The sequence below is a fragment of the Capra hircus genome, chromosome 10 (genome assembly GCF_001704415.2).
Source record: "Capra hircus breed San Clemente chromosome 10, ASM170441v1, whole genome shotgun sequence".
Taxonomy (NCBI): Eukaryota; Metazoa; Chordata; class Mammalia; order Artiodactyla; family Bovidae; genus Capra; species Capra hircus.
In genome coordinates, this window is record NC_030817.1 from 54535231 (window position 1) to 54549649 (window position 14419).

Consider the following 14419-nt stretch of genomic DNA (forward strand, 5'->3'; position numbering starts at 1 on the left):
ATATTAAGATATAAGTGAGTTAAATTGGAGGAAACAGAAATCTACCCTGGCTCTCTCTTGCACTCATAGCCTGGGAATATCCCAAAGCAGGATGGTTCTTAATGATAATTCATTTGTATATTATCATTCCTTTCTTCCTTTGTTCCACAGCTAGTTGAGTTAGAATGCAATCCTTAAACAAGATTGTTTTGTGGAACTTAAAGCCAAATAAATCCTTAAAGTGGGAGAATGTTATTCAATATTTCAAAACAATCTTTATAATGAAAGTAAAACACTTATGCTATCACCTTAACTGAGAAGAACAGGTTACAAAATTCAGTGAATGTGCAGCATAAATTCAAAAGTTGTGATTTTGAAGAAAGTGAAAGAAATCCATTAACAGTAATGCAGTGAATGTCAGGTGTGGGACATGGTGATTATTTCTCTGCTGCTGTCTACTTTTTGTGTTTTTGAAGTCTTCAATGATGAGCAAGTTATAGAAAATAACAATGATACTTTTTCACCTGTAAGGAATGATTTCCCACAGATCAATCACCATGGAAGAAACTTTATCAGTTATTACAGAGTACCTACAAACCATGTCAAGAGGCCATGAGGCTTTGTGGCCAAATTCCTTCAAATGTTTAAGGAACTACATCACATCATTCTGCTGTCACATAATTTGTTTCAGAGCACAGTAAAAGTGGAAAGTTATACAGTTTCATTTTTTACTGAAAGAAATATGACCCTGAAACCCAATCTTGTTATACACACATAGACACATACATACATACCCCACCTATGAATCAATGATACTAATCAATGTAGGCAAAAAAAAAAAAACTAAATAAAATACTAGACAATCAAATTTAATAGCATCTAAAAGAATTTTCCTCTGCAATCAGATAAACTATCAGAGAATGAATGAGTGATTTAATATTAGGAATACTATCACTATAATGAACAATGTCAATATGGCAAAAGAGACAAATCATATCAACAAATACTAAGCAAACAGTAAGTAAAAAATTTTAAATATATTTCATAAAACTGGGGATAGAAGAGTTCTTAATATGATCATTGATCATTACACTTAGCCATAAACAATGTTAGTTATGAGTAATGGGCTCTGAACTCACTCTGACTTAGGTTTAAATTCTGGGTATACATTTTCTTCCCATGAGACTTTCACTAAGTTACTTTATCTTTCTTCTTTAGTTCTCTCTGTAAAATTGGCATAATAATTTCTTACCATACAGAGTTAGTATAAGAATAATTCAAGTGATGCATGTTAAGTGCTTAGTATAATGTCTGTAATTTAGTGATACTCAGTTCAGTTCAGTTCAGTCGCTCAGTCGTGTCTGATTCTTTGTGACCCTATGAATCACAGCATGCCAGGCCTCCCTGTTCATCACCAACTCCTGGAGTTCACTCAGACTCACGTCCATTGAGTCAGTGATACCATCCAGCCATCTCATTCTCTGTCGTCCCCTTCTCCTCCTGCCCCCAATCCATCCCAGCATCAGGGTCTTTTCCAATGAGTCAACTCTTCGCATGAGGTGGCCAAAGTATTGGAGTTTCAGCTTCAGCATCATTCAAGTGTTATAATAACACTCGTATTAAATGCTATTTAATGCCATGTACATCATATTATACATTGTTATTTATACATTGTACAAGAGTATAAAAGCATATTAAACAATTTCTATGATGATGATGATGATAAACAGTAGCAGTGATAATAGTAAAACTGATAGACTTCAGAATTTACTTATGGAGATTCTTCCTCCTACACCCAAAATATACACACCTGAGAGTTTTCTCCCAGGTGATTCTAATATATAATCAAACATTTAGAATCACGAAATTAGAGGCATTTCTAGTAAAGATCCAAGCAATGCAAGAGTCATGAGACAAAAGGGAGAGGTGTCACTATAGTTGATGAAGATAAATTTGATATTTTCAGATGACTTCATTAAACATAAAAAAAATTCAAAATAATCAGAACACTCCTTCACAATGAGCCTTCTTAGAATGAAGAAGAGGGTTCAGGATAGTGGTCAGATACAAGGTCAATGTATTAAAAAAAAACAAAAGCTTTTCAGCAGTATCCATTTAGACCATATAGCCAGGTAATAGTGAAAAGATCCATCCACAATAGTGCCAAACATATAAAGTACCTAGAAACATGCCTCCAATTAAAATTAATTAACTAATTTTTAAAAAAGTACCTAGAGACAAATTTGTAAGAATATGATACATATGAAGAAAAGTGTACTACTTTACCAGATGATACAAAAAAGGAGCTGACAAAATAATAAAAGCCATATATGATAAACCCACAGCAAACATTATCCTCAATGGTGAAAAACTGAAAGCATTTCCCCTAAAATCAGGAACAAGACAAGGGTGCCCACTCTCACCATTACTATTCAACATAGTTTTGGAAGTTTTAGCCACAGCAATCAAAGAAGAAAAAGAAATAAAAGGAATCCAGATTGGAAAAGAAGAAGTAAAACTCTCATTGTTTGCAGATGCCATGATCCTCTACATAGAAAACCCTAAAGACGCCACCAGAAAGTTACTAGAGCTAATCAGTGAATATAGTAAAGTTGTGAGACATATAATTAACACACAGAAATCCCTTGCGTTCTTATACACTAACAGTGGGAGAACAGAAAGAGAAATTAAGGAAGCAATTCCATTCACCATTACAATGAAAAGAATAAAATACTTAGGAATAAATCTACCTAAAGAAACAAAAACCTATATATAGGAAACTATAAAACACTGATGAAAGAAATCAAAGATGATACAAATAGATGGAGAAATATACCATGTTCATGGATCAAAAGAAACAATATAGTGAAAATGAGTATACTACTCAAAGCAATCTATATATTCAATGCAATCCCTGTCAAGCTACCAACAGTATTTTTGACAGAACTAGAAAAAATAATTTCACAATTTGTATAGAAATACAAAAAAAAAAAAAAAAAAAAAAAAAAAAAAAAACCTCGAATAGCCAAAGCAATCTTGAGAAAGAAGAATGGAACAGGAGGAATCAACCTGCCTGACTTCAGACTATACTACAAAGCTACAGTCATCAAGGCAGTACGGTACTGGCACAAAGGCAGAAAAATAGGTCAATGGAACAAAATAGAAAGTCCAGAGATAAATCCATGCACCTATGGACACCTTATCTTTGACAAAGGAGGCAAGAATACACAATGAAGAAAAGACAATCTATTTAACAAGTGGTACTGGGAAAGCTGGTCAACCACTTGTAACAGAATGAAACTAGAACACTAACACCATACACAAAAATAAACTCAAAATGGATCAAAGATCTAAATGTAAGAACAGAAACTATAAAACTCCTAGAGGAAAACAGGCAAAACACTCTCTGACATAAATCACAGTAGGATCCTCTATGACCATCTCCCAGAGCAATGGAAATAAAAGCAAAAATAAACAAATGGGACCTAATTAAACTTAAACGTTTTTGCACAATGAAGGAAACTATAAGCAAAGTGAAAAGACAGCCTTCAGAATGGGAGAAAATAATAGCAAATGAAACACCTGACACAGAATTAATCTCAAAAATATACAAGCAGCTCCTGCAGCTCAATTCCAGAAAAATAAATGACTCAATCAAAAAATGGGCCAAAGAACTAAATAGATATTTCTCCAAAGAAGACATACAGCTAACAAATGAACAAATGTTCAACATCACTCATTATGCTGCTGCTGCTACTAAGTCGCTTCAGTTGTGTCCGACTCTGTGCAACCCCATAGACAGCAGCCCACCAGGCTCCCCATCCCTGGGATTCTCCAGTCAAGAACACTGGTGTGGGTTGCCATTTCCTTCTCCAATGCATGAAAGTGAAAAGTGAAAGTGAAGTCACTCAGTCGTGTCTGACTCTTAGCGACCCCATGGACTGCAGCCCACTCGGCTCTTCCATCCATGGGATTTTCCAGGCAAGAGTACTGGAATGGGGTGCCATTCACTCATTAAGAGAGAAATGCAAATCAAAACCACACTGAGGTATCATCTCATGCTGGTCAGAATAGCTACTATCAAAAAGTCTACAAACAATAAATGCTGGAGGGGGTGTGGAGAAAGGGAACCCTCTTACCCTGTTGGTGGGAATGCAAACTAGTACAGCCACTAAGGAGAACAGTGTGGAGATTCCTTAAAAAATTGGAAATAGAACTGCTATACGACCCAACAATCCCACTTCTGGGCATACACACTGAGGAAACCAGGATTGAAAGAGACATGTGTACCCCAATGTTCATCACAGTACTATTTACAATAGCCAGGACATGGAAGCAACTTAGATGTCCATTGGCAAATGCATGGATAAGAAAGCTGTGGTCAGTTAGTTCAGTCACTCAGTTGTGTCCAGCTCTTTGCAACCTCATGAATCTCAGCACACTAGGCTTCCCTGTCCATCACCAACTCCGGGAGTTTATTCAAACTCATGTCTATTGAGTTGGCCATGAGATGCCATCCAGCCATCTCATCTTCTTTCGTCCTCTTCTCCTCCTGCCCCCAATCCCTCCCAGCATCAGGGTCTTTTCAAATGAGTCAACTCTTTGCATGAGGTGGCCAAGTATTGGAGTTTCAGCTTCAGCATCAATCCTTCCAATGAACACCCAGGACTGATCTCCTTTAGGATGGACTGGTTGGATCTCCTTGCAGTCCATGGGACTCTGAAGAGTCTTTTCCAACACCACAGTTCAAAAGCATCAATTCTTTGGCACTCAGCCTTCTTCACAGTCCAACTCTCACATCCATACATGACTACTGGAAAAACCATAGCCTTGACTAGACAGGCCTTTGTTGGCAAAGTAATGTCTCTGCTTTTGAATATGCTATCTAGGTTGGTCACAACTTTCCTTCCAAAGAGTAAGTGTCTTTTAATTTCATGGCTGCGATCACTATCTGCAGTGATTTTGGAGCCCCAAAAAATAAAGTCTGACACTGTCTCCACTGTTTCCCCATCTATTTCCCATGAAGTGATGGGACTGGATGCCGTGATCTTTGTTTTCTGAATGTTGAGCTTTAAGCCACTTTTTCACTCTCCGCTTTCGCTTTCATCAAGCGGCTTTATAGTTCCTGCCATAAGGGTGGTGTCATCTGCATATCTGAGGTTATTGATATTTCTCCTGGCAATCTTGATTCCAGCTTGTGCTTCTTCCAGCCCAGCGTTTCTCATGATGTACTCTGCATATAAGTTAAATAAGCAGGGTGACAATATACAGCCTTGACGGACTCCTTTTCCTATTTGGAACCAGTCTGTTGTTCCACTTCCAGTTCTAACTGTTGCTTCCTGATTTGCATACATATTTCTCAAGAGGCAGGTCAGGTGGTCTGGTATTCCCATCTCTTTCAGAATTGGTACATATAAAGCAGTGGTACAGATACACAATGGAATATTACTCAGCTATTAAAAAGAATGCATCTGAATCAGTTCTAATGAGGTGGATGAAACTGGAGCCTATTATACACAGTCAGTAAGTCAGAAAGAAAAACACCAATACAGTACACTAAAGCATATATATGGAATTTAGAAAGATGGTAACAATGATCCTATATGCGAGACAGCAAAAGAGACACAGATGTAAAGAACAGTCTTTTGGACCCTGTGGGAGAAGGCGAGGGTGGGATGATTTGAAAGAATAACATTGAAGCATGTATATTATCATATTTGAAACATATCACCAGTCCAGGTTAGATGCATGAGACAGGGTGCTCAGGGCTGATGCACTGGCATGACCCTGAGGGATGGGATGGGGAGGGAGGTGGGAAGGGGGGGTTCAGGATGGGGAACACATGCACACCCATGGCTGATTCATGTCAATGTATGGCAAAAACCACTACAATACTGTAAAGTGATTAGCTTCCAATTAAAATAACTTAATTTAAAAATGAGCTGAATAAACATAGAGATGTTCAAAAGTTCTAAAAGAGTGGGCTGACCATTGTAATTTGGGAGCCATTCCTCATAGGCTTAATGAAACCCCAATAAAAATGCTAATATTATTTTGATGAAATAATTTGGATTCTATTTGTAGACTGTAAGAGAATAAACAGTCTAAAGCTTGACATACTGTGGGTACATAATACATGCTAGCTAACTAGCAAGGTAATGTTTAAAATCCTTTAAGCTAGGCTTCAACAGTATGTAAACTGAGACACTTCCAGACATACAAGCTGGATTTAGAAAAGGCAGAGAAACCAGAAATCAAATTGCCAACATCTATTGGATCATAGAGAAAGAGAATTCCAGAAAAAAAACTAAATCTGCTTCACTGACCATATTAAAGCCTTTGACTGTGTGGATTACAACAAACTGTGGAAAATCCTTTAAAAGATGGGAATACCAGACCACCTTACCTGTCTCCTGAGAAACCTCTATGTGGATCAAGAAGCAACAGTTAGAACCAGACATGGAACAACTGACTGGTTCCAGATTGGGAAAGGAGTACATTAGGCTGTATATTGTCACCCTGCTTATTAAACTTATGTACAAAGTACATCATGCGACATGCCAGGCTGGATGAAGCACAAGCTGGAATCAAGATTGCCAGAAGAAATATCAATAACCTCAGATATGCAGATAACCCACCACCCTTAGGGCAGAAAGTGAAGAGGAACTAAAGAGCCTCTTGATGAATATGAAAAAGGAGAGTGAAAGAGCTGGCTTAAAACTCAACATTCAAAAATCTAAGGTCATGGCATCAGGTCCCATCATTTTATGGCAAATAAATGGAGAAAAAATAGAAACAGTGACAGACTTTATTTTCTTTAGCTCCAAATCACTGCAGACAGTGACTGCAGCCATGAAATGAAAAGATGCTTACTCCTTGAAAGAAAAGCTATGACAAATCTAGATGACATATTAAAAAGTAAAGACATCACTTGCTGACAAAGGCCCATATAATGAAAGCTATGGTTTTTCATAGCTTTCCATAATAGTCATGTACGGATGGGAAAGTTGAACCATAAAGAAGACTGAGCACTGAAGAACTGATGCTTTCAAATGTTGTGCTGGAGAAGACTCTTGAGAATCCCTTGGACAGCAAGAAGATCTAGCCAGTCTATCCTAAAGGAAATCAACCCCAACTATTCACTGGAAGGACTGATGCTGAAGCTAAAGCTTCAATACTTTGGCCACCTGATGGGAAGAACTGACTCACTGGAAAAGACCCTGATGCTGGGAAAGATTGAGGGCAAGAGATGAAGGGAACAACAGAGGATGAGAATGGTTGGATGGCATCACTGACTCAATGGCCATGAGTTTAGGCAGGCTCTGGGAGATAGTAGAGGGCAGGGAAGCCTAGGGTGCTGCAGTCCATAAGATGGCAAAGAATTGGACTTGACTGAGGGACTGAACATCAACAATACTTCCTCTTGCTTTTTAGTGAAATTCTGATGCCACAGGTCATGGTGATCTCCTCCCTTAATTTTTATAATTACTATTCACTGGCACTTACTATAGAATTTTTGGAAGTTCTATTTTATATTGAATTTTTAGTTAATTTACATTAATGGGTCATTAATTATTCTCTCCAAAACTGACTATAAACTCCTTGAAGTCAAGGACTAGGTTTATATACCTTTGAACCAAATACTTAATGCATACTAGTCACCTACAGAGAACAGAGGGGTGATGTAGAAAGAGACAACTGAACTGTTATTAGCTCATCACTACAGAATAAAATAAAATACTGTTAAACACACTTGAGGAAGTCAAACTATGGAGCCACCTAAGCAATCCAAATGCCAACCACAGTCATGGTTGGAGTGTGCCTTCTCTTACCTAGAGAAGTTACTGCTGAATATTATGTTGACTGATGGATCACTTCATTCCCAAAATATGCTGGAGCTGATAACAAGCTGAGATCGATTCCAGAGTCCAATAAGGATTCTCATAAAATAGGGGTGACTAATTAGAAGAAATACATGTCGACTTAATAGCAGTCAATGGCCTAGGAAGCCATAGGAATGAATGAGAACTCCCCAATTCCCAAAGCTCCAAAGCAAAAATATTTCAGAATCATGCTCTGAGTAGGCCTGGCAGATTCTCAAAGTAGAGTGGCTGCAAAATACTCACTTGATATTTTAAGCATATTTTGTATGCTTAAATTTGTAGAAATTTGTAAAAGTTGAGGAGAAGATACTGCTAGTCAGGAAGTAAACGTAGAGAACATAAGTAATATTAAATCGGTATGTGTGCCGTTTCCAAGAACTATGAGTAAGCAAACCGCTTCTTGACTTCAACTGGATGTCATTTTACCTAAATATATGCAGGGGATATTAATACTATACTTGTGTTTACTTTAACAACCACCAGGACTGTGTGAAAATCAGCTTCACAGCCAAATAAAGTGACAAAAATGACAACTCCAAGAACACAGAAACCACTTTGCAAGTTTTGCTTGCATATTCTGTGTAATCTCCTGAAAAGGAGTCTTAGACATTTGTAAGCTGGCTGCCTGCCCTACCGACTTTTCAAGCTTCTATTTAACACCCTGAGGAAGGGTCTCACCAAAATGCCAACACTTAAGTCAGATAAATGCCTCTAGCCTTCATCATCTGTCCAGTGTTCCAGCTATTACCAAGCAGTGGTAAGTCTCACCAATAACTCAGAGCTCCACATTTCTGAGCAAAACTGTGATGTTTCAGAGCACCTAGTCACACATTCCCTAAATGGAGAGGAGGACTGTGCAGGCTAGCTTTCATGTAAAGTCAGTTTCAGTACTACTAACTGACTTCAAATGAGTGGCCACTGATGATAATTAGGCAGGTCTCCCATCTCTGTATCATCCCCATGCCCTCCTGCAATTTGAAGGGCTATGATGAATGTAAAGAGACTGAGGATATGCATGTGTGCTAAGTTGCTTCCGTCCTGTCCGATTCTTTGTGATGCTATGGAACCATAGCTGGCTGGGCTCCTCTGTCCATGGGATTCACCAGGGAAGAATACTGGAGTGGGTTGGCATACCCTACTCCAGGGGATCTTCCTGACCCAGGGATCAAACCCACATCTCTTATGTCTCCTGGCAGGTAGGTTCTTTATCACTAGCACCACCTGGGAAACCCATACTGAAGGTATGGTCTGCACTTTACCATAATTTGAAATACATTTGAGAAAAAAAATTCACAAATAAAGCACAAGTATATGGTAATTACATGAAACAAGAAAAACTGTTGAAGTTACATAACTCTTATTTGATGATAGGAAGTTTCCAGACATATGCTGCAGACAGTAACTCTAAAGAGAACGCAGAGGACAGAGACTGCGCTGTGGATGGGGTCATTAGAGGAGGCTTTAGGAAGAGCTGCATCTTTAACTGGGAGGCCACTTAGCTTATGGATTAAGGAAAAGGTTTCTGGAGCAACACACTGTGCTTCCAAACCTGCTTAAACTCAGAGGAAATGTGTGTCCTTGAGACTATTATTTGATCCTTCTAAACTTCAGTTTTCCCATCTGTAAAATGGGGATAATAACAGTATAGTATTCACCTTGAAGGACTGAGTTAGATAATGAATGTGAAGTAGCTTCTGGAATATGGTAAGGGCTCAATCAAATATTAGCACACACAATAAACAGAAAAACTTGACTTTGAAATATAGATTGTTTGTGACAGCAAGAGTGTGTAGAAAAGAAACCCTCCTATACCATTGGTGGGAATTTAACTGGTGCAGCCATTATGGAGAACAGTACACAGTTTCCTTAAAAAACAAAAATAAAGCTAACATATGATCCTGGAATTCCATGCCTGGGCATATATCCAGAGAAAGCTCAAATTCAAAAAAATACATGCACCCCAATGCTCACTGAAACACTTTTTAAAATAGCCAAAATATGGAGGCAACCTAAGTCTCCATCAACAGAGGAACAGATAAAGAAGACATGGTATTTATACACAATGAAATATTACTCATAGAAAATAATATTACCATAGCAAAGAATAATGTCTTTCACAGCAACATGTATGAACCTAGAGATTATCATATTAAATGAAGTCAGACAAAGACAAATATCACATGATATCACTTACATGTAAAATCTAAAAAAATGATATAAATGAATTTATTTATAAAACAAAAATAGACTCAAGCATAGAAAACAAACTTATGGTTACCAAAAGGGATAGCTGGGGAGTAGGGGGATAAATTGGGAGTCTGAGATTAACATATACACACCACTATATATAAAGTAGGCTTTCCTGGTGGCTGAAGGTAAAGAATCTGCCTGCAATGTGGGGGACCTGGGTTCAATTCCTGGAATGGGAAGATCCCTTGGAGAAGAGCATGGCAAGCTACTCCAGTATTCTTGCCTGTAGAATCTCCAGGGACAGAGGAGCCTGGTGAGCTACAGTCCATGGGGTCGCAAAGACTCGGACATGACCGAGCAACTAAGTACAGCTTGAAACAAGGACCTACTGTGTAGCACAGGGAACTATATTCAATATATCGCTATATATATATATATAACTGAATCACTTTGCTATGCACCTGAAGCTAATACAACATGGTTAATCAACTATACTTCAATTTTTAAAAAGGTTTTAGAAAAAGATAGATTGCCTGGAAGTGGACTAAAGAGGGATATTACATTAATAGATAAGATGATGCTTAGTGGGAAACATCTAAAGGCAGTCTCCAATTCCTTACCTCACTCTCCAAAGGTCCTGGTTATTTACTATAAACTGCCCAGATTTAGGGGAATTTGGGAGAGCATCCACTGGCCTTCCCCTTAGAATCTATCTGAGGGAAGGAAACCAAATCTTTTCTTTCTGATATTCCACTGAACACATTTTGGGCATAGCACACCACCATCAGAGTAACATTCCAAATGCTCAGAAAGCCCAAGCTGAAAGAGCAAAATAACTCTGACCCAGGAGCAGGGGTTGAATTTTCATGAAACCAGACTTAAGCATTCACTGTGACACTCAAAGGAGTTTTGTCTGTAACACATCATTGAGAAAAAGCTTCCAATTAAGTGAAAATTTGAGCCAATCTAAATGTTTGGAATGGTGTAGACAGCTCAACCCTTTCCTACCCTTCCCCTGTTCTCTCATTACCCCATCCCCATTATTGTCATATTATTGCATTTTCACATTGTTCAGCAAACAATGGGCTGAAATTCTGGCCCCATTGATCAGATGTTTGGCATTATATAGCCAGAGCCAATAAATGGAAAACAACTCACTCAAGAAACATTCTAGCCAAGAAAGGGCAATAAGTGGGCCATTTCACTACCATCCAGAATGACTCCCAAATCTCACATTTCTACATATGATCTGGCAATTATGGTTCCAGATTGAGGATTTCAAAGCAATTTCTGCCATTCCAGGTGCAAGCCCGGTTGTTTAATTGGTATCTGTAGCTTAGGAGGAGGGAGTTTATTGGACTCTTTCAGTATGGCCTCCCAAAATCCAGCTGCAAAAGCTAAAGTCCCCATGCAAACCAACTTCACACCTAAGCATAAAGATTCAAGGCACTATTTAGAGGAGCAAAAAGAGAGCTCACTATTGAATAGCAGCTTTCAGGGCAGGGAGGAAAGGCCCAGCCACACCGTCTTTGGCTCTATGTTTCCAGAGGACACGTTTGGCTGTAGCACCAGATTGCCAGGTTGGTAAAAGCTCTATCAAGCCCTGCGTCTTGCCTTCTGTTAGGAGACCTGTGACACTTTTTCTTCTCTCACACCACGGGGTGAAAGGGAAGTCAGAGAATCGACAATCAACATAAAAGTCAAATTTTACAATCACTTCTGTGCTGAATGGCCCACTTTCCCCCTTGTACTTGGGGACTTCATCATATTAAAGAGAGACAGCAAAAGAGGTACATTCTTTTCAGGATCCAGATACACCTCAAGGCAATTGCTATGAGAGAAGAAAGGCTTCCAGACCAGCTTGCAACTCCCTAGCAACCACTGTCACAGGTTCTTACAGGTCACCTTCAAGCAAAATATTAGGGATAAATGCTCTTTTTTTTTTAAATTTATGGAATACAATCTTTAATACAAAGAAAGCATTGATAGAGTATCACCATTCAGTTCAGCCACTCAGTTGTGTCTGAATTTTTGTGACCCCATGGACTGCAGCATGCCAGGCTTCCCTGCCCATCACCAACTCCCAGAGTTTGCTCAAACTCATGTCCATCAATTTGGTGATGCCATCCGGCCATCTCATCCTCTGTCATCCCCTTCTCCACCTGCCTTCAACCTTGCCCAGCATAAGGGTCTTTTCCAATGAGTCAGTTCTTCTCATCAGGTGGCCAAAGTATTGGAGTTTCAGCTTCAGCATCAGTTCTTCCAATGAATATTCAGGACTGATTTCCTTTAGAATTGACTGGTTGGATCTCCTTGCAGTCCATGGGACCCTCAAGAGTCTTCTCCAACACCACAGTTCAAAGGCATCAATTCTTCAGTGCTCAGCTTTCTTTATAGTCCAGCTCTCACATCCATACATGACTACAGGAAAAGCCATAGCTTTGACAAAATGGACGGAGAGAAGCTGCTGTCAGCAGCTGTCAGCAAAGTGATGTCTCTTGCTTTTTAATATGCTGTCTATTTTTAATATGATTTTTAATACAAAGAAAGCATTGATAGGGCCATACTCCTCACTGATGCATTTTTAGTTTACAAAGCAATAGCAAAACAGGAGAGAAGGGGGCAGGGCACAACTTTTGAAAAGAATGACAGAGGCATCAGTTCAGAGCCATAGGACATGACAAAAACTGGTTAGAACCAATTAGGTACAAGATGGTGGAATAGTCAACTTACAGTTGACCTGAGCCATTTTATTTGCTCATTGCAATACATTAGGATTCCCTCATAGCTCAGTTGGTAAAGAATCGACCTGCAATGCAGGAGACCCTGGTTCGATTCCTGGATGGGAAAGATCCCCTGAAGAAGGAAATGGCAACCCACTCCAGTAATCTTGCCTGGAGAATCCCCACTGCTTGCAGCAGCTTCTCTCAGTAAGATTATTATTGACTTCATCCCAAAGGCTTTTGACCAGGAGCAACATTAGCATAAGCTAAAGGACACATCCATCAGTGCCATAACAGTTCTGAGGCTAACCATAAAAGGCCAAAAAGTGGGCAGTAGCCCAATTCTTGGAAATCCCTCCCTCTTCCCCAAAATAATTAGAATAATCCTCCCACTCACTAGCCTGTGAAATTACCCAGCCAATAAAAACTAACCACACAGTATTTCAACACTCTCTCGCCTTCGGAGATGGCCCACACTCTAAGTCTGTGGAGTGTGTTTCTCTCTAAATAAATTCACTTCTTACCTATCAGTTTGTCTCTAAATTCTTTTACAATGAAGCCAGAATCTTAAATTCACCAGGAACAAGAGCTAGGCCAGGGCTAGACCAACTGCGTTTTCTTCAGTCATCATCAGTTGAGTCCCTCATCATATCTCACTTGGATGACTATGGCCCTTTCCCATCTGTCTTACTGTTTACCAGCCTCTTGCTATTCAGTTCACTCTTCACACCAATACCAGAGAGTTATCTAAGAGACAGCGTGAACATCTGAGCCCATTGCTCTAATAGTGCCCCACCACTATGGGAGGAAAGCCAAACATGGTTTAATGAAAGACCCTACCCTCTACTGACGTCTCATGACCCTGCCCCCTCTTCTTATCTACTCTTACTTCAACAACCGTATGATAGCTATTTTGAACTTCTGTTTTTGGAAGACTTCCTCTGAAGATTTGAGATCTCTATTTCTGCTTAGAGAGTTGGTACTCCTCTTCTAAAAGTCACCTCCTCTGAGAAGCCTCCGCTGATGATCCTTAGACCCAGAAGGAGGTTAGCTGCTTCTTCCTTTGTGCTCCTGGAGCTCTCATTACTCAGTTCTATCACAGTAGTCATCATGTAGGATTTGAAAGACTGGGATTGCATAGGGGAAAGGAGTGAGTCTTACTCCCTTTTCTACGCCCTAGCACATACTAAACATTCTGAAAACGACCAGTGGAAGAATGAATGAGAGAGCACATACTTGCTCCTTAAGAAGCCTTGAGCTTATATCTTCATTTTTCTCAGTGTCTATACTTACAAACTGTGCTCTGCCCTTAGTCATACTCTTACAGATGTGTGCCACTGATCCAAGCAGTTGACTGACAAGACTCAAGGTGCATTTTCCCAATATTAGATGAATTCCAGCACATTGCCCACCAACCCCATGACTGAACTATCCAGAATATAGCTCCACAGGAGTAGGGATTTGGGCCTACAGTGAAGCCTGGCTTATAGTAAGTGCTCACCAAGAGGGAGAATGGAGGAAGCCGGGTGAGGATCAGAGTTATTTCTGTGTTGAAGGAATCATGCATGGGCTCAAGTTGAACTTCCCAACAATGTATGTGTTTAAATAGATTATCAATCCGCTTCTCAGAGGGCAGTAGCTCTA